Source organism: Schistocerca piceifrons, chromosome 7 (assembly GCF_021461385.2).
Source record: "Schistocerca piceifrons isolate TAMUIC-IGC-003096 chromosome 7, iqSchPice1.1, whole genome shotgun sequence".
NCBI classification, from domain to species: domain Eukaryota; kingdom Metazoa; phylum Arthropoda; class Insecta; order Orthoptera; family Acrididae; genus Schistocerca; species Schistocerca piceifrons.
In genome coordinates this window covers 414896715-414917714 of record NC_060144.1, presented here as the reverse complement: position 1 = coordinate 414917714, position 21000 = coordinate 414896715, and the positions used below count along the sequence as shown (strand labels likewise).

Here is a 21000-nt window from a genome sequence, read left to right as displayed (position 1 = left end):
TTTTCCTAAAAAACTGCTTATTAATGTGCTGTTGCCAACTTCAAATTAAGAGTTCTTAAGACTGAGGCTTATAAAGTTTTGCTTAGTACATGATCACATTACTGCGTGTTGTAAATCGCAGAAGGTGAGTCAGTATCTCACATATATGTTAATTTTGTCTCTCAATGTAGTAAAAGTGGAAAACCGCAGTGTGAAACGTTATATACTCATGTTTGTTAAGTGTTTGTCTCTCTTGTGTATTGGAAGTGCATATTAATAATATAACAGGATCCACAGTTTGTCTATTGTGTTAATGCTAGGTAACAAGTGATGGGAAGACCACTAAGTATGAAAAAACATTATTTCTTTATTCAAATGATAGTGAGAAGCAACCTGTTAGTGGATTCCAATTAACTTTCATTTTAAATTGTAAAGTATTTAACTGAGAGGGAGACTTAACCTATATCTAATTAATGATTCTGCAGTGAATAGTAATAATAACGTTATAAAGACCATTCAGTTTGTGTAAGCCCAGAAAGCACTAGTGTGTTTCGGTATCTGTTATAATTTTGCAAATAGTTTGTGCTGCTCTAACTGTTAGTTTCAATCTTACCGTAAACACATGAATGTGTCATAGTTCATTGCACTCGCGTGTGGCCAAGTCTAGATTGTGTTTGTCCGTTATAGTTACTTATACCTACTTGCTTAAACGAGAACGTTAATCTTTCTCTTGCCTAATTAGGCTGGCGACCGTTTTCCTTATTCTTTAAACAGTATAGCTAGGCAAAAATATTGTTTGTTACTGTTCGAATATTTACGTAATTCTGACTTTCATTTCCGATAAGCCACCTCCGTTAGGTACAACACGGTCAACATAACAAAATTCCTCTCAGAGGGGAACACTGCTCTGTTGCTTTATACCATAATTGCTTTAACAAAATAGTTTTATTTCACGACCTGCTTCCAACTTTAAGGTTATGGTATAGCAGTAGCAGACAGGAGTGTTATAACGTGAATTTAAATTTACTTATTTTGAATTGAGATAAACATTAAACCTGTAAGAAAGCAGCCCCACTGTGAATGTTGTTCTCGGGTACGGGGTGAATTAATTTCTATTCGTAAGCTACTGTAAATCGCTCTGACTGGTGTCTAACAGTTGGAAGCGGTTTCGAGTGGGTGTGTTGGGCGAAACGCAGAGAGACATGCATCAGAGACGCTAAGGGTACCTCAAACGCTGCTCTCTCGAAGAGATACTGTCTCCTCTCCAAAAGTACGGGACTTTTCACCGCTCGCACACACAACTGTCAATGGCCTGTCAGTGGTACGTCTAGAGGCCAAGTACACGGGAGTTAGGCACCAAGATTACATCCACCCACCTAACCAACTAGTTGATGGCCTGTCTTACACTAAAACTGAATCTGAGCCAGGGAGACCTGGTGAGTCATTCGTCAAGAGGAGGCAAACTCATGAGGGTAGGAGGCAGTTCAAACGTAAGCAATGTAATGATATCCCTTAGGAGCCGAGTAGAAGGATTAACGGTTTTGTGTCAATCTAAGTGGTGAATTCCTGGATTTCCACCACAGGATTGAGAACTGTAAGGTCTGCCTAATCGGGTTTGAGATGCACTACATATCAGATGCTGCTTCCCAAGGGGTTGACTATACGTGGAGTGCACACAATTTTTTTGTAGCTTAGACTACTCTCTATCCATTCCAGATAATGATAGCTGTAGGAGGTCCCGAAGTATTAAAAAAGATTCAAAGAAGTGCCCCCCCCCCCCCCGCCCCCAAATGAAACGATTAAAATTCTGGTGATCAGTTGCCGAAACATTATCAACGAAGTTTGTAACAATCCCAAAAATTAGTGGAGCTTATTCAACACCAGGTACAGATAGCAATCTAAAACCAGAAATTGACAGCAATGAGATTTTTGGGATAAAGCTGCAGTTGCAGTAGTTTGGGCAAGATTGAGTAACAAGGGATGGCATCAAGTTTTAATTGGATTTGTCTGTCGACAACCGGACTCACTTCCAGATGTACTCGAAAACTTTTTGAGAAAACGTCAGTTCGCAATTACGAATATTCCCCAGGCATGTTGTCATAACTGAAGGAGACTATTCACCCAACGGTCAATTGGTAAAATTTTAGTTTTGTAAGCAGAGGGTATGGCAAGGCATCCTGCGAAACATTACTGAAGACCTTCTCTGAAAACTACGTAGAATTGATGGTTTGAGAGTCCATTCATTAGACCTAATGGTAATAAATAGAACTGATCTACTTGGAGATGTCCATATTGAAACTTAGGAAGCTTCGGCAACAATGAATACTAACGTATAAAGATTAATTACGAAGATTTATTTATTTAGTAAGTGATATAAAGAGGTAGTCGTGTCAGATAAAGAGGAGCTCAAAATATCTAGGAGAACTGTGACTTAAGTTTAAAAGAATAATTGACCATACACCAGATGGATATGCAAGTAGTAGAAGAGTTCATGGTAGGAGGAACTTCACAGTATATAGTCATTGGAAAGAAACTTACGAAGAAACAGCGACGTCGAAAGATTAAACAATGCTCCAGGGCAAAATAGGATTCCTGTGAGATTCTATACAGAATTTCCAGCTGAGTTTTAAACATGATATACCGTAGATCCCTTGAACAGTGACTTAAAAAAAAAGAAAAAGAAAAGGAAAACAAAACAGCTTGCACCAGTCTGGAAGAAGTGCGAAAGGGTGACCCACAAAACTACCGTCCAGTTCTATTGACATACCTGTTGTAGAATCCTATAACATATTCTGAGTTCAAGCAAATAGTTTATCTTCGAACAGAATGACTTCCTCCATAGCAACCAGCATATACTCCAGATCGTGCGAAATCTAGCTTGCGCTTTTCACAGATGACACCCTGAAAGCCATGGATCCAGGAAAAGAGGTAGATGCAGTATTTCTGGGCCTCCGAAAAACATTTTAGTTGGTACCCATGTCCTAGAATTAAATTAAAATTAGTTACCATCTCCTGGTTCTGACGAGGGTTTCCAAGAGGTTTACAATTGTTGAAAGACAACTTCTCAGCTAAGACTGCATTTCTAAAACCTTTATTTCTGATGAGTGGTTGAGGTAAACAGAGTTACCATCATCTGTACATATCTATTAACCAGTAAAGGGATCAGGTGTTGCTAATTCTGTTTACTGAAACTGGTCATCGTAAATAAAGGTTTTACAAATGCTATCTTGGCTGAGAAATTGTCTTTATTCAAGTCGAATATTTACAGAACAAGCCTTAGTACTCAGTTCGAGCAAGTTAATGGAACAGTTATAGCACCTGAAGATCAACAAGTTTCAGAAGCACAGGATGCGTGAATACTTCGTCAGCGTACACTTTCAGTGGAATGGTGAGTGTGGTACGGGAATATGGAAACGGACGTCCCCATGATCATCTAGAAAGTACATAAATTCGAATGCCAGAGTGTGAACGATGTTGCTGAATGCAGGCGTAGTCGCCCTCATTTTCCTGCTCCAGTAGCCAGCTTTGTATCCTGACAGCAACTTCTACGCAGCAGTGAGCTGCATTCTACTCGGGATCGAGTGTCCGACTCCCACCACAGACCGCTAGCTGCGGTCACCAGACTTGAACAGAGTTTCCCTCTGGTCCTGCGTGCGTCTCCCCTCCAGAAACAAGAGCCTCCAGAAACAACAACCTGTCCTCCATGCACTCGTCTACACTTTCCATCAACGTGGCTCATTCACCCACGATCGTAGTGGCCGCAAACGGTGGAATTTAGTGTGCTGTTACAGTGGGAATGTGTTTCAGCAGCCCTTTTTAATCCGGCTCTCCAGTCCATCAGAACTGTTTTTAAGGACAGTAACTGTACAGTTTTTGATATTCTCCAAGTAACAGCTGCGACAATCGATGACTGTATTCACTGAATTTAAATTCATACAACCGCCATACATGGGCACTGGCACAGCGCCTCTTAACACTGTGCTGCACACTAATGCAATGCTACATATACATGGTTACTCTTCAATTCACACTTAAGTGCCTGGCAGAGGGTTCATCGAACCATTTTCATACTACTTCTCTACCACTCCACTCACGGATGGCGCGTGGGAAAAACGAACACCTAAATCTTTCCGTTCGAGCTCTGATTTCTCTTATTTTCTTATGATGATCATTTCTCCCTACGTAGGTTAGTGTCAACAACATATTTTCGCATTCGGAAGAGAAATTTCCTAGATTGGTCTCGCCGCAAAGAAAACCGCCTTTGTTTCAGTGACTGCCACCCCAGCTCGCGTATCATATCAGTGACACTCTCACCGCTATTGCGCGATAACACGAAACGATCTGCTCTTCTTTGCACTTTTTCAATATCATCCATCAATCCTACTTGGTAAGGATCCCACACCGCGCAGCAGTATTCCAGCAGAGGACGGACAAGTGTAATGGAGGCTGTCTCTTTAGTGGGTTTCTCGCATCTTCTAAGTGTTCTGCCAACAAAGTGCAGTCTTTGTTTCGCCTTCCCCACAATATTATCTATGTGATCGTAATTCCTAGGCATTTAGTCGAATTGACAGCCCTTAGACTTGTGCGAGTTATCATATACCCAAAATTTATCGGATTTCTTTTAGTATCCATGTGGATGACCTCGCACTTTTCTTTGTTTAGTGCCAATTGCCACTTTTCGCACCATATAGAAATTTTCTCCAGATCATTTGTAACTGGAATTGATTGTCTGATGATTTTACTAGACGGTAAATTACAGCGTTATCTGCAAGCAATCTAAAGGGGCTGCTCAGATTATCACCTGGATCATTTATGTAAATCAGGAACAGCAGAGGGCCTATGACACTACCTTGCGGAACGCCAGATATCACTTCTGTTCTACTAGATGATTTACCGTCTATCACTACGAACCTCTCTGAGAGGAAATCAAGAATCCAGTCACACAACTGAGACGATACTCCATATGCACGCAATTTGATTATTAGTCGCTTGTGAGGAACGGTATCAAAAGCCTTCCGGAAATCCAGGAATATGTAATTGATCATCCCCCGTCGACAGCACTCATTACTTCATGGGAATAAAGAGCTAGCTGTGTTACACAAGAGCGATATTTTCTGAATCCGTGTCGGTTATGTATCAATAAGTCATTTTTTTCAAGGTGATTCATGACGTTCGAGTAGAGTATATGCTCCAAAATCCTATAGCAAATTGATGTAAGTGATATGGGTCTGTAATTCAATAGGTTACTCCTATTTCCTTTCTTGAATATTGGTGTGGCCTGTGCTACTTTCCAGTCTATAGGAACAGACCTTTCGTCAAGTGAGTGGTTGTATATGATTGCTAAGAAAGGCGCTTTTGTGTCTGCATACTCGGAAAGGAACCTGACTGCATACCATCTGGACCGGAAGACTTGCCTTTCTTAAGTGATTTGCATTGTTTCACAACACCTAAGACATCTACTTTTATGTCACTCATTCTAGCAGCTGTTCTGGTTTCGAATTCTGGAATATTTACTTCGTCTTCTTTCGTGAAGGAATTAAGGGAAACTGTATTTAGTAACTCCGCTTTAGTGGCACCATCATCGGTAACATTTCCATCGCTATCACGCAGTGACGGTATTGACGGTTTTTTGCCACTGGTGTGCTTTACATACGACCACAGTCTCTTTGGCTTTTCTACCATATTTTGTGACAATGTTTCATTGTGGAAACTATTAAAAGCATCTCGCATTGACGTCTGCACTAAATTTCGGGCTTCCGTGAAACTCCGTTTGTTGAAAGTATAAACTACATTAAAGGTAAAGAAGATTGCAGCGTCCATGGGCGGAAAGTTAGACGCACTAGTACAATTGATAAAGGAAAATTGTTGAAGAAACTCGTTGCTGAATTTGGTTTTGGGACATCATAGGTGTCAGGTTGGAAGAATAATCAGAATTTAAATTCTCTTGTTCCAAAATGATTTTTTCTTGAGACAAAATTACCATAATTTGTTCAACTGTAGACAACTACAACAGCGATAGTTCATCTGACACAGTTGGAGTTCATTATGAAGACACTGTGATACATACAAAGGGTACAGCACATTTGGACGAAATAGAAGTTTAATTGGAACGCTAGGCGGGAACAACTTTGATCGAACTACTATTCGTGAAACGCTTAAGTGATCTGGCTGCTTTTGCGTGATGCATCACTCCCAAATAACATAACTCGATGAAACTTGGACCACACATAGAGAGAACTGCTCACTATAGTACAAAAATTAACTGAAGGATGCACGCAATGAGACGAACAGAAATGACACTTTTGTTCAAAGACAATAAGTACGCTGAGTTCACCGCGATTTAGGATAGTCCAATGGACGTCGCGAAAGGGGAGACATGATCCTTAATACTCTGCAAATTGCTCCCGTAATGGCCACGAGGTAAGGACTTCTTGTGGTAAGCCGCTCCATTCTTCACCAGCGCGGTTGAGAGCTGCTGCACGGTCGTTGGTGCATGTGAACGTCCAGCAAGACATCTCGCCGGCGTATCCCATATCTGCTCCATGGGACTGTAGGCGAGGGAACAGCCAGGCAGTTCATTCGCCAAACATCCTCTAATTCCAAAAGCTTCCCCATCTGCGCTGTTTGATCGACCTCGCATTGTCATCCATAAAAATGGAGTCATGGTCGAATGCACCCGTGAACAGAGGCACATGGGAAGCAATTACACAATAACGTTGACCTTTGAGCGTAGTGTACCGTGTTGAAAGATTTGGATGTCAGGACGCCCATTTAACATTATGCCTCCTCACACCGCAACACCAGGACCACCAAATCGTAAAGATCATGTTCAATAATGTACCTTGGTGAATTACTTACCCTCATGTGGCGAGAGGTGCGAACTCGTTATGATCCAAGAGCGCCCCCCCCCCCTCCCCCATACACACACTGACACGTTCCACAGTTAGCCATTATCAATGCACTATTTCATAGTATCAACACATGTTCTAGTACGTCAGTCCCCTGTTGCTCGAGGTTCTGCCACTGTTCTTTCAAAACTACTGTATAATCGAAAGAACTGCTGTATAACTGAAAGAACTGTCACAGAAGTTCGAACAACAAGGGACTGACGTACTAGAACATGCATTGATACTATGAAGTGGTGCATTGATAACGGCTAGGCACTAGACGAAACCTAGATTTGTCGAATAAAACCTGCACGAAAAGGACGACTGACTGCTGTGCTCTGTCATTTAAAAGTCATACCACAGTCGTTGAGAGCACCCACGTTCCTAATGGACGGTAACCTGATAACGATTATCGTGAACACGATCTATCTGACAAGTAACTTACCACTGAACGCATACAGAATCACAGTACTCTTCGACAGAATTACGCTACTGGCCTTTAAAATTGCTACACCACGAAGATGACGTGCTACAGACGAGAAATTTAACCGACAGGAAGAGGACGCTGTGATACGCAAATGATTAGCTTTTCAGAGCATTCACACAAGGCTGGCGCCGGTGGCGACACCTACAACGTGCTGACGTGAGGAAAGTTTCCAACCGATTCTTCATACACAAACAGCAGATGACCGGCGTTGCCTGGTGAAATGTTGTTGTGATGCCTCGTGTAAGGAGGAGAAATGCGTACCATCACATTACCGACTTTGATAAAGATCGGATGGCAGCCTATCGCGATTGCGGTTTATCGTATCCCGACATTGCTGCTCGCGTTGGTCGAGATCCAATGACAGTTAGCAGAATATGGAATCGGTGGGTTCAGGAGAGTAATACGGAACGCCGTGCTGGATCCCAATGGCCTCGTATCACTAGCAGTCGAGATGACAGGCATCTTATCCTCATGGCTCTAACGGATCGTGCAGCCACGTCTCGATCCCTGAGTCAACAGATGGGGACGTTTGCAAGACAACAACCATCTGCACGAACAGTTCGACGACGTTTGCAGCAGCATGGACTATCAGCTCGGAGACCATGGCTGCGGTTACCCTTGACGCCGCATCACTGCCAGGAGCGCCTGCAATGGTGTACTCAACGACGAACCTGGGTGCACGAATGGCAAAACGTCATTATTTCGGATGAATCCAGGTTCTGTTTACAGCATCATGATGGTCGCATCCGTGATTGGCGACATCGCGTTGACCGCACATTGGAAGCGTGTATTCGTCATCGCCATACTGGCGTATCACCCGGCGTAATGGTATGGGGTGCCATTGGTTACACGTCTAGGTCACCTCTTGTTCTCATTGACGGCACTTTAAACAGTGGACGTTACATTTCAGGTGTGTTACGACCTGTGGCTCTACCCTTCATTCGATCCCTGCGAAACCCTACATTTCAGCAGGATAATGTACGACCGCATGTTGCAGGTCCTGTACGGGTCTTTCTGGATACAGAAAATGTTCGACTGCTACCCTGGCCAGCACATTCTCCAGATCTCTCACCAATTGAAAACATCTGGTCAATGGTGGCCGAGCAACTGGCTGGTCACAATACGCCAGTCACTACTCTTGAAGAACTGTGTATCGTGTTGAAGCTGCATAGGCAGCTGTACCTGTACACGCTATCCAAGCTCTGTTTGACTCAATTCCCAGGCGCATCTGGGCCGTTATTACGGCCAGAGGTCGTTGTTCTGGGTACTGATTTCTCAGGATCTATGCACCCAAGTTGAGTGAAAATGTAATCACATGTCAGTTCTAGTATAATATATTTGTCCAATGAATACCCGTTTATCATTTGCATTTCTTCTTGGTGTAGCAATTTTAATGGCCAGTAGTGTATGTTGTACTAGCGACGGAATGAGATACAAAATCTGCAGCATAAACGTTACGCAGCACCATAGTTACGTCAGTTTGGGAAGTTGTCGACAATCCTGTTCTGCATATCTCAATGCCACTGCGTAGATATTGTTATTCTATGAATTTGTAGGCTGTCTGGTGGCATTGCGAACGTTGTATCACACCTTCAGCGCCGAGTGACTGTCGGGCGCCTGTGCTTCGCCACCCATTCTTGGCACTTGAGGGGCGTGGCCCGAGTCACGTGGTGCGACCGGCGCCGTCGTGACTGTGCTGAGCAGTTGAGCGCGGGCAGGGTGCGCCGGTGCCGGCCGCTTCAGCCACAGGTGCCGCCTCCTTCGCGCCGAGTCAAAGCCCGCGGCTACTTTCACCCGCTTTTGGCGCATTTCCCTCGATGGGTTTACCTTCTCGGCCCGTCTAATGCGTTCTGCGCCCGCATAACGCCGCGACCCCGCCCCCTTCTCCATTGTGAGGAGCAGAACAAGCGGCGGCGGACTGGTTCCGCGGCAATTTGCTCGCAAACTGCGTGCCAACAGCTGACCCGCGCGCTCAGGTTAAACGGTTACCTCCCACTCGCACTTTTACCGGGATATTTGATTACCGTAGAAAGTAAACTCCGCTCCCGAGCCTGGTGCAGGGGTTTGGTTCAGGTGCACTGTAAACAGTGATTGGGTAAAGTCCAAATGCAATGCTCTTGAGAAAAGTACACAAAAATGCTCAGAACTGCGTAATTTTCGACGTTTCCCGTGAGAAAAACTGCTGTAAAGCGCCATAAATAAAAATGTTAAACTTTACTGACAGGTTACGTTTTGCTCTTATTTTATTAAAAATGTTGTCACTTCCGTCTGCTCAAAAAGTTTTAGTCATATTTTGTTTGTTTTGAATACATTTGTGAAATATCGACTACTATCAGCGCGTAATTCTACAAATCCACTTGAAAAGTCGTTTACAGGTACCCCTCCCCCCCCCCCCCCCCAATGATTTTAGAAGTTCTAAGAATGTCATTTATGCCTACTGCTTTATTTTATCTTAAGTCTGCCAAAGCTATAACAAATTCTCATTCCGTATCGATTCCTGTTTCTCCTTCTAGCACATCAGACCTTCCTTTTCTTCATAGAGGACCTCAATGTATTCTTACCCCCATCCGCTCCTGATGCCTGTATTTTTCATTTCACCGTAAATAGTTTTGATGTTTCTGTATGTTGAATCAGTGCTTTCGACAGACATTGCTTTTTTGGCTTTCTTTCCCTGTACTTAGTACTTACTTCATTCCGAAGTCACTTATAATGCTGTACTACTGTCTTTCCCTCAACATTTTTGTACTTTCGGCTTTCGTCGATCAACCGAAGTATCTCTCCTGTTACCCAAGGTGTCTTCGCAGTCACCTACCTTGTACTTATGTCTGTCTAGCCAACTCCTGTGATTACAGTTTGCAGATATGTGCATTCCTCGTTTTTAGATATGTGTATTCCTCCTCAACTGAACCACCTACTATCATATGCATTATCACTCTATTCATAGCCACAGAGAACTTCAAACGCACATGATAATTCCTTGGTAGTTCGGTATTCCGCTTTTGTTCACGTTCTTCCAGACTGTTCAAGTAAACATCAGTTTAAACTTCATTATTACTAAACTGTTGTCTGACCCTGCGTCTGCTCCTGGGTACCCCATACAATCCAATATCTAATTTCTGAATCTCTGTCGGCAATGTAATGTAGCTGGAATATTCTCGTGTCTCTGGGCTTTTTCCAAAAATACCCCACACCTAATTCTCCTGTGATTTTTGCACAGTTAATTCGTTACTATTAGCTGAAATTTATTCTAGATCTGAATTAGTCTTTCACCGCCCTCGTACGTAGCAACGAGCACATATTCTCCTGTAACCCTATCATATTTTCATTCCCCTACTACAGCCTTCCAGTTTTCATCTTCATTTACATATGCCTTATACATTCAATGCCCTCATAAACTCACTCTATTTATATTCCGCTTGTGACGTCGTCCTGTATACCTGAACTGCTGCTGTTAGTCTTGGTACGCTATCGATTCCGAAGAGAATAATAACTAATCTGTTCACAGTAACTCACTCTCTGCCCAACCTTTCTATTCGTGACAACTCCTACTCCCGTTACTCCATTATGTGCGCTGTTGACCTGAAATGCTTATCTTATTTCTATTTCAACTCACTGACTCACTATTTCTAGACTGAGTTTTGCACTTCGTTTCACAGCTTTTCTAACTTCCCCACCACAATGGCTCTTTCGTTAGTTATCCAGTCTATTTCTCAGGGTGAACTCCCCTTTGACAGACGCGTCCTGAGATCCGGAATGGGGGACTGATTTGGACTCTTTTGCCAAATGGAAGTTTCTAATGGTACTTCTTCAATGACAGGCAACATTTCCTGTGCACGCACATTATTTCTTTAACGAAGTGGTTACCGTTGCCTTCTGCATCCTAATACTGCTCATCGTTCCTAGTTATTCCGCCTTTTAGGGGCTGTTTCCCACCCAAAGAGCAAAAGGGTCCCCCCCTCCCCTCGATACGCGCATAACCTCTGTCTGCTGCTCTGCTCTCTTCAACAACGCCGTTGGCAGCACGAGGGTGACTCTTTATGCCCGAAGTGTTCAGCCGTCATTGTTGATTACTTTTATTCAGAATCTTAAGAAAATGTGAACCGTCCACGAAAGAAGTAGCTTAGAAAATGTTCATTTGGCGGATTTTTTAATACTGTTCGTGAGTTTCGGAATCTTATCAGCTATGAGTAACAGAATAGAGAAAGAAGATCGAAACAAGATTTCATCGCAGATTTGCATGGTAAACGCAACAACATCAAAGTAGCATAGCACTCCGTCTTCAGGCCACAAGTGGCCCATCGGGACCATCCGACCGCCGTATCATCCTCAGATGAGGATGCGGATAGGAGGGGCGTGTGGTCAGCACACCGCTCTCCCGGTCGTTATGATGGTTTTCTTTGACCGGAGCCGCTACTATTCGGTCGAGTAGCTCCTCAATTGGCATCACGAGGCTGAGTGCACCCCGAAAAATGACAACAGCACATGGCGGCTGGATGGTCACCCAGCCAAGTGCCGGCCACGCCCGACAGCGCTTAACTTCGGTGATCGCACGGGAACCGGTGTATCCACTGTGGCAAGGCCGTTGCCAACGTCAAAGTGATGCTCTTGCAATTCCAGTGCCAGCACTAAACGAGAGACATTGTGCCTCTGTGAGAGGTTTACTGTTGCAGTTTTGAGTGTCGCTCCAAAAGAAGTAACATAAAATAGTATTCTCTCCCATATGATCTTCCATCTGGCGAATAATGGCAACTGCAAAACGAGAGAGAAAGATCTCATACGGAGCTTATCGACAGTTCATATTCCAGGTCTCTATTTCTACATCTACTTCTACCTCATCATCTGCAAACATAATGCGCACGCATCATATATATTAACTATATGATGCATGGCGGAGGGCAGGAGGGTACCATGCACCACTAATTGTCGCTTCCTTCCCAGTTCTACTTGCAAATAAAGCATGGGAAAAACGACTTTCTATACGCCATCGAATGAGCCCTAATTTCTCTTATGTTATATTCTTGGTTCTTACGCAACATAAACGTTGGCTGCAGCAGAGTGGCCCTGGAGTCAGCTTCAGACGACAGTTCTCCAAATTTTCTCAACAGTGTTTCGCGAAAAGGACGACGTCTTCCCTCCAGGGATTCGAATTCGAGTTCACGATGCATCTGTGGAATAAATTACTTTTGAATACATTGTGGTAGCCAACAGTGATTAATATTATTACTAATATTTACTATCGAAAACAGTCTTGATCACAAATTATTTATTTCGGTGACCGGTTTCGACCACAACTGTGGTCGTCATCAGACCAATGAGCAAGAACCTCCTTCTGGTGGTTTGATAGTAAATATCTCTGGAATGCTTGCATGTTGATCGAACCTACCAGTAACAAATCTAGCAGCTAGCCTCTGAATTGCTTCGACAACCTCCTCCAGTCCGACCTGGTAGGGGCTCCAAACACTCGAGCACTAGGCAACATGGGTCGGACTGGTGTTCTGTGAGAGGTCTGATTTATTCATCAGCTACACTTTCCTAAAATTCTCCCAATAAAACCGAAATCGACCATTTGCTTTCACAACTATCGTCCTTGTGTGCAATTTCCATTCCATTTCCCTTTTGCAACGACACGCCTGGACGTTTAATCGACGTGACTATGTCAAGTAGCGCATTATTAATTGTGTATTCGAACATTAGGGGATTGTTTTTCTCACTCATCTCCATTAACTTATATTTCTCTACAATTACAGCAAGCTGCCATTCATCACACTAACTATCAATATCAAACGAATTCGCAATTGCGAATAATGACTACTATCAATTGTAGACTGGAACGGCGACAATTAAAATTTGTGCCGGACCGGGACTCGAACCAGGGTTTCCCGCTTTATCGCGAGCAGCCCCCTTACCATATGGCTGTCCGTGCATGACTCACGGGCAGATCCAAACTTCCGTAAGTCGTCAACCATGCGTCTACGAACTGTACTCGTACATCTATTCTACATATTCCAGTACAGGTCAGACATTGTACTTGAAAGTTGCTTGCCCGGTATCGGCAGATGCAAAGGATCAGAATAACACAGGTACTGCAATATCGTAACTATCAGTATTGTCCAAGTCATCTTGTATCTTCCTACAGTCACTCAACGACGACACCTTCCCGTACACCAAGGCGCCATCAGCGAACAGCCGCAGAGGGTTCTTTTGCCGCTTAATTCAAGCATGTGTCAATGTCGCACGCTCTGATCACGCCTTAGGAGGGAGGGAAAGAAGTGGGTGAAAAAGCATAAACTCCTTTGCTGTTTTGGATCACGTACAAATTTCGTGGAATGGTTTTGAACGGTCCCCAGTTATTCCATCCTTTATACCAGTGCAATAATAGCCATCGTACGAAAGTCCAAAGGGGTGTGATCACGTTCCATGAGGTTGCAGGGACAAGATGTCCTTAGAGAAGGCTTCAGTCGTCTGGTGGGTGACAGCAGTGTCAAAGGTTGTCAAGATGGTTGTCCTGTTGCTCATCGCTTTGCGCTCTGTGGGCTATCGTTTTCGACAGCGAAATGTGTGAGAATCAACACCTCTAGGAAAGTGGAGTTTTCATTGACGTTCTTAAAGCCGCCCCCTGAGGCCTCTTCGTATCGATACTGAGTGACGGTGTATCTGAAATGTTTTCCTTGGCCACCCGTAGGAAAACCACGCGATTTTAACGTTGGGCGTCGCGGTTCTGCCCTTCATCGCACAGCGTCAAACAGAGTGTTTAAATGTGTACAAATGTGGGTGTGTCAACAGCCCCACCGTGTTCCACGTCCACAGTGGTTTGGGCAGAGTTGTGGCGAAATTTGATGCCAGTGTGATATCATTAACCCACCCTGCACTTCACATGAACTTCCGAGCTGTGACCTTTCTTTCCGCAAGTTTCCACACGTTGCTGTTGGAAGCGTCGCGGAGCCTGAGGGTAACGTCACAGGGAGCCACACTTTGGCACCATAACAGAGGAAGGTTGTAGGCACCGTTGAGCTAAATTTCAGACTCCTGCGCCGCAATGGGTAACAGTTCCGAGGTCACAAAAAAGTTACCCTTTAACTGTGTTGTGCAGTGTAATGCATGAAGTGCTGGAAAAGTATTTTTCAATAATAAATTTAAAATGATGGTAGACATATGATTAAAAGAAACATCGTTCTATAACATAAATGAGTGTATATAGTGATAAAAAATGATGCTTTGTAATAAATATATGTGATTGAAAGAGACAAAATTGTAATTCATGGCACAGAAACTATTTTGTAATCTATGTAATATGTGTAAAAGAATAAATTACGCGATGATTACAAGATACGCAATACATATACACCGAACAGCCTAAGGCATTGGCACACCTGCGTAACATAATTTAGGGCGCCCGCTAGCACGCAGAAGTGCCGCAACACAACATGACATGGACTCGACTAATGTCTGAAGTAGTGTTGGGGGGAATTCGCATCATTAATCCTGCAGGGCTGTCCATAAATCCGTAAGATTACGAGGGGGGGTGGAGATCTCTTCTGAACAGCACGTTGCAAGGCATGCCAGATATTCGCAATAATGTTCGTGTCTGCGGAGTTTGGAGGTCAGAGGAAGTGTTTAAACTCATAAGAGTGTCTTGGAGTCACTCTGTATCAATTCTGGACGTGTAGGGTGTCGCGTGGTCTGTTGGAATTGCCAGAGTCCGTCGGAATGCATAATGAACATGAATGGATACAGTTGATTAGAGAGGATCCTTAAGTACGTGCCACCTGTCAGAGTCGTATCTAGACGTATCAGGGGTCCCATATCACTCCAACTGCAAGCGCCCCACACAATTACAAACCCCCCACTAGCTTCAACAGTCTCCTCATGACATGCACGGACCATGAATTTATGAGTCTGCCCCCATACCCGTACACGTCCATCCGTTCGGTACAATTTCAAACGAGATTCGTCCGACCAGGAAACATGTTTCCAGTCATCAACAGTCCAGTTTCGGTGTTGACGCGCCCAGGTGAGGCGTAAAGCTTTGTGTCGTGCAGTCATCAAGGACGCACGAGTGCGCCTTCGGCTCCGAAACCCCATATCGATGATGTTTCGTTGACTGATTTGCACAATTACACTTGCTGATGGCCCAGCACTGAAATCTGCAGCAATTTTCGGAAGGATTGCGCTTCTGTCACGTCACGTTGAACGATTATCTTCATTCGTCTTTGTGCTTGTTCTTACAGGATCTTTTTCTGGCCGCAGCGATGTCGGAGATTTGATGTTTTCACTCATGTTCCCGGTACACTTATGAAATGGTCGCATGGGAAAATCTCCTCTTCACCGCTACCGTGGAGATGCTGTGTCCCATCGCTCGTGCGCCGACTATAACACCACGTTCATACTCATTTAAATCTTGATAACCTGCCATTGTAGCAGCAGTAACCCATCTCACAACTGCGCCAGACAATTGTTGTCTTATATGGAGTCTTATATAGGCATTGCCGACCCCAGCGCCGTATTCTGCCTGTTTACATATCTCTGTATTTGAATACAGTTTCTTTGGCGCTTCAGTGTACAAGTATTATTACATAGGTCTTGTTTACTGTATAATCATGCGGTTACTGACGATGCTTCATGCAACACTATTGTTGTTCACGGGCATATAAATCAATTTCAGTTTCATATTCCACTTTGACTTACTTCTAAGGTAGATAAACTGGACTGAGATACTTTGGCGATGGGACCTTCAATTTACAATGTAGACGACACCGTCGCCTCAGATACATTTTGCGTAAAAGTGGCGTCGGCCGCAGTCTGACCAGAAGGCTTTACGGCTGAGCTGGCGCAGTGTGATACGAGCGGTTGACAGTGTGGCTGCGTAATGCGCGCGCCCCAGCACGCAGAAGGCGGAGTACGTGCGGCCGGCGCCTGCACTTCGCTGCGCTGCGGCTGCCCGGGACGTGACCGCCAATGCTAAGCCGGCCTACGCGCGACGCATAAGGGCGGCGTTTTGCCGGCGCCACATTTGTCTCGCGGACCGAGAAACAAAGCCGCATCTCCTGCCAGCATCCGAGGCGGGTGCGAGTGCGGCGGACCCTAGCCGGAGACGGCAAGGAACCTAAGGGAGAACGCTGCTGCCCGGTCGTCGGAGGAAATTTTTGCCACTACCACCACCGGGACACAGCCGTGCAACTAAATATCGAAGAATGAAAAGAGGGACGTGCATTACGTCCTGGGCTTATAAATGTACAGAATTACAGGCGGCACACTTGGCCATGGAATGCAAGGAAATCCTCCAGTAGAGATCTATCTGTCCGGATAACAATATCCGCTGTGGCTCGAAGAAGACTAAGAAGCATAATTGACGACGAAGAATTCGCATTCAAACCAGTAGCACAATCACCTGAGGGGAAAATGTACAATTACGAAGAAAACATAGTTAACATGCAGGTTTGGCACTATGTAATATGAGAAAGCTATAGAGGCAAAAATACTGTTTCGTGTAAAACTGGACTTTCGTTAAGGCGAAAAACGAACGTCTAATGTGCAAGGGGCGATCAAAAATTTTCCGTTCGACGGCCGTAAAGTCAAGAATCGGTACGCCAATCGTGAAAAATCCCCATGAGTATTGAGGCAATCAGCCCACTAAAACACCAGGTTGATGGTACCCGTTTGGTAAAAGACAGTGTGTTACTCCTTGAAGAAGTCTGTAACTGTCTGCTGCACCCCCTCAAACGACGGGAATCGTCGACCGTTCACTGGCTTCTTTTTAAGGGACCGAAGGCGTGATAATCGCATGGGAAGAGATCAGACCAGTAGGGCGCGTGTCTTCCACTTGAATTCTCCGTAATGGATGAGGGTAGTCTCCCGAATCGACCGGTGTCTTGCGTCGAATCGCGAGCAGCATGGAACTTGGCGCACAACTGTGGTTTTCGACAGACATGCTGCCCCACACACATTGGAAACCAGCAAGTTAAGGGGCAGAATCGCGATGTTATGCAAATCACACTCAAGTGGGTTTGTTTATATTGGATCTTCACAAGGTCTGTAAATTCTACGTGCGGTGGCTAACCTCTCATATAACTTATTAATTAAATGAATTGAGCAAAGTTCCCTCCAAAAATTATCATAGGACATGGTTTCGGTGAGTGTGACTGTTTAACAGATAAATCCTGTCCTAAAATTTTACAGTTACATTTATTTTGTTTAAATGGAACACAAAATTCATGATGAATCTGTACAAGGACCATTCATGTCTATTACCGTAAACTAAGCCAGTCAGTGCTTATGCACCCGAATCGGAGTCGCGCTAAGTTGCATATACGCTACAGCAACACCCTCAAAGGTAAGCTTTTTGATAGCTCCTTATATTTCACGTCTTAATTTTGTTATAAATACAATTTAATTAGAAAAAATTCGGCCAAATCTGTAGCAAATTTTAAAAAATCATTCATATAATTAATATAAATACCACATGCTCCTGTCCTATTTTATTCAACTGTTGGAATTGTGCCGTTTCATACCCCTGATTTACATCTAAAACCGGTTCAAACAATATATCAACACAGTGCAGAGAAATGTTCTTCAAGAAGAAGTTAAAATCAATTTACGTTGTTGAAACATGTCTCTATACGCAGGGAGTTTCAAAATCTTTGCGGCAGGTGTCTAGAACTAACAGATCAAATAATGGGGAACAACAGTTGTTACAGAGAAAATGTTTGCTGAAGCTTCTCGGCGGCACCAAGACTCGTGTTATTTTTGGACCTAGGAAGACGAGCTATCACCCAAATAGCAGGGTTTACCAACCAATAGTGTTGCATCTGCATAACACCTACCCCAGTAAACTGATACATCGATTTTCAACAAAAAATCGTAAATGCTTCTCTAAGTGAATAAAGATGTTTTAGAAGCTCCGCATAACACCTGGGGGCCGTGCGGTTCTAGGCGTTTCAGTGCGGAACCGCGCTGCTGCTACGGTCGCAGGTTCGAATCCTGCCTCGGGTATGGAAGTGTGCGATGTCCTTAGGCTAGTTAGGTTTAAGTAGTTCTAAGTTCTAGGAGACTGATGAACTCAGATGTTAAGTCCCATAGTGCTCAGAGCCATTTGAACCACCTGAACCTGCCATCTGTCACATGTGGCAGATGACTGGCTTAGCCGACACGTATTGTGTACGAATGCTGACGCGCGCCTTCATTCTGGCGCTTCTCAGGGACATCACCAATTATTAAAGACGCCTAACATCAATGGTAGAAGCCGGCGGACATTTTGTCTCCAATAAGAGTTGTTCCCCGTGACGTGAGCTATATCCCCAGGCGTGTGTCGTAAAGATTTTGAAACACACTGCAACTTCTTCTGGATAAAAGATGCATGAGCGTATTTTCACATTTGAAGGATGTACTGGTAATGGTTAATTTGTATTTCACTGTATTTCAATGCAGCAAAAAACTCAGTTTTTTTTAAAAAAAATGTGGATCTGTGCTAAAGTGCCAGAGCTCGACCTACTACATGAACTAAAGAAGAAGTAATCTACGTATGATACTCGAACTAACATTCCACTATATGCAAGATGTGCCAAGTTGTAACACGATTTCATTTGATTTCCAAATGTTGCAATACGACGTAGAAAATTACCTACGATTCGTTTCAGTAATCACGACAGAAAGTGGTAACTTAAAGAACGTACCAAGAATATGACAAACTATGTTACATTACAATATGGTCAAGATTGCTTTTAACGTTCTCAGTCTATGGAATGAAAATTACAAGGTCTAGTCCCCACAAACAAAAATTCAAGCGAGTAGCAAGCCTACCATCAGAGCTTCAGCGAACCGAAAAAACTGAACTGTGTTACAATACTTTAATATCCTCGTGTGCGCATGTGGGGCTTGGGGATGAGGCGCGGATGAAGACAGCATTTCGCTTATATGCGCCGACCTGTATCCACTAGCAACTCAGGATATCTGCGTGCTTAACCTTCTTATAGTCATGTTTTTAACGTTGCTCAATATCGACATTTCTTTTATCCAATAAAACTCTTTCATCGTCGCCTCTGAACAATACTGCATTATGTCACTGTCGACTGGGGACATATATACACTCCTGGAAATTGAAATAAGAACACCGTGAATTCATTGTCCCAGGAAGGGGAAACTTTATTGACACATTCCTGGGGTCAGATACATCACATGATCACACTGACAGAACCACAGGCACATAGACACAGGAAACAGAGCATGCACAATGTCGGCACTAGTACAGTGTATATCCACCTTTCGCAGCAATGCAGGCTGCTATTCTCCCATGGAGACGATCGTAGAGATGCTGGATGTAGTCCTGTGGAACGGCTTGCCATGCCATTTCCACCTGGCGCCTCAGTTGGACCAGCGTTCGTGCTGGACGTGCAGACCGCGTGAGACGACGCTTCATCCACTCCCAAACATGCTCAATGGGGGACAGAACCGGAGATCTTGCTGGCCAGGTTAGTTGACTTACACCTTCTAGAGCACGTTGGGTGGCACGGGATACATGCGGACGTGCATTGTCCTGTTGGAAAAGCAAGTTCCCTTGCCGGTCTAGGAATGGTAGAACGATGGGTTCGATGACGGTTTGGATGTACCGTGCACTATTCAGTGTCCCCTCGACGATCACCAGTGGTGTACGGCCAGTGTAGGAGATCGCTCCCCACACCATGATGCCGGGTGTTGGCCCTGTGTGCCTCGGTCGTATGCAGTCCTGATTGTGGCGCTCACCTGCACGGCGCCAAACACGCATACGGCCATCATTGGCACCAAGGCAGAAGCGACTCTCATCGCTGAAGACGACACGTCTCCATTCGTCCCTCCATTCACGCCTGTCGAGACACCACTGGAGGCGGGCTGCACGATGTTGGGGCGTGAGCGGAAGACGGCCTAACGGTGTGCGGGACCGTAGCCCAGCTTCATGGAGACGGTTGCGAATGGTCCTCGCCGATACCCCAGGAGCAACAGTGTCCCTAATTTGCTGGGAAGTCGCGGTGCGGTCCCCTACGGCACTGCGTAGGATCCTACGTTCTTGGCGTGCATCCGTGCGTCGCTGCGGTCCGGTCCCAGGTCGACGGGCACGTGCACCTTCCGCCGACCACTGGCGACAACAACGATGTACTGTGGAGACCTCACGCCCCACGTGTTGAGCAATTCGGCGGTACGTCCACCCGGCCTCCCGCATGCCCACTATACGCCCTCGCTCAAAGTCCGTCAACTGCACATACGGTTCACGTCCACGCTGTCGCGGCATGCTACCAGTGTTAAAGACTGCGATGGAGCTCCGTGTGCCACGGCAAACTGGCTGACACTGACGGCGGCGGTGCACAAATGCTGCGCAGCTAGCGCCATTCGACGGCCAACACCGCGGTTCCTGGTGTGTCCGCTGTGCCGTGCGTGTGATCATTGCTTGTACAGCCCTCTCGCAGTGTCCGGAGCAAGTATGGTGGGTCTGACACACCGGTGTCAATGTGTTCTTTTTTCCATTTCCAGGAGTGTAAATCTTTGACCGTCGGAAAGCACTCTGCGGCAGTTTTATCTCTTGGGCTTCTCCTGAAGTAAGCGAAACGCAAGCGGGGCTGATACAATCTATTTTGTCTTCTGTATCCGTATTAGAGCTGACAGTTGAACAATTTCTGGTGG

The 21000-nt window shown here is 44.8% G+C and overlaps 1 protein-coding gene and 1 pseudogene across 1 annotated transcript in view; both read right to left on the bottom strand.

Moving 5' to 3' along the window:
- Nucleotides 1-21000, bottom strand: part of LOC124805329 (ras association domain-containing protein 10-like) — a 1110196-nt gene that overhangs the window by 1040757 nt on the left and 48439 nt on the right. The window lies entirely within an intron of this gene.
- Nucleotides 11824-11940, bottom strand: LOC124709337 (annotated as a pseudogene).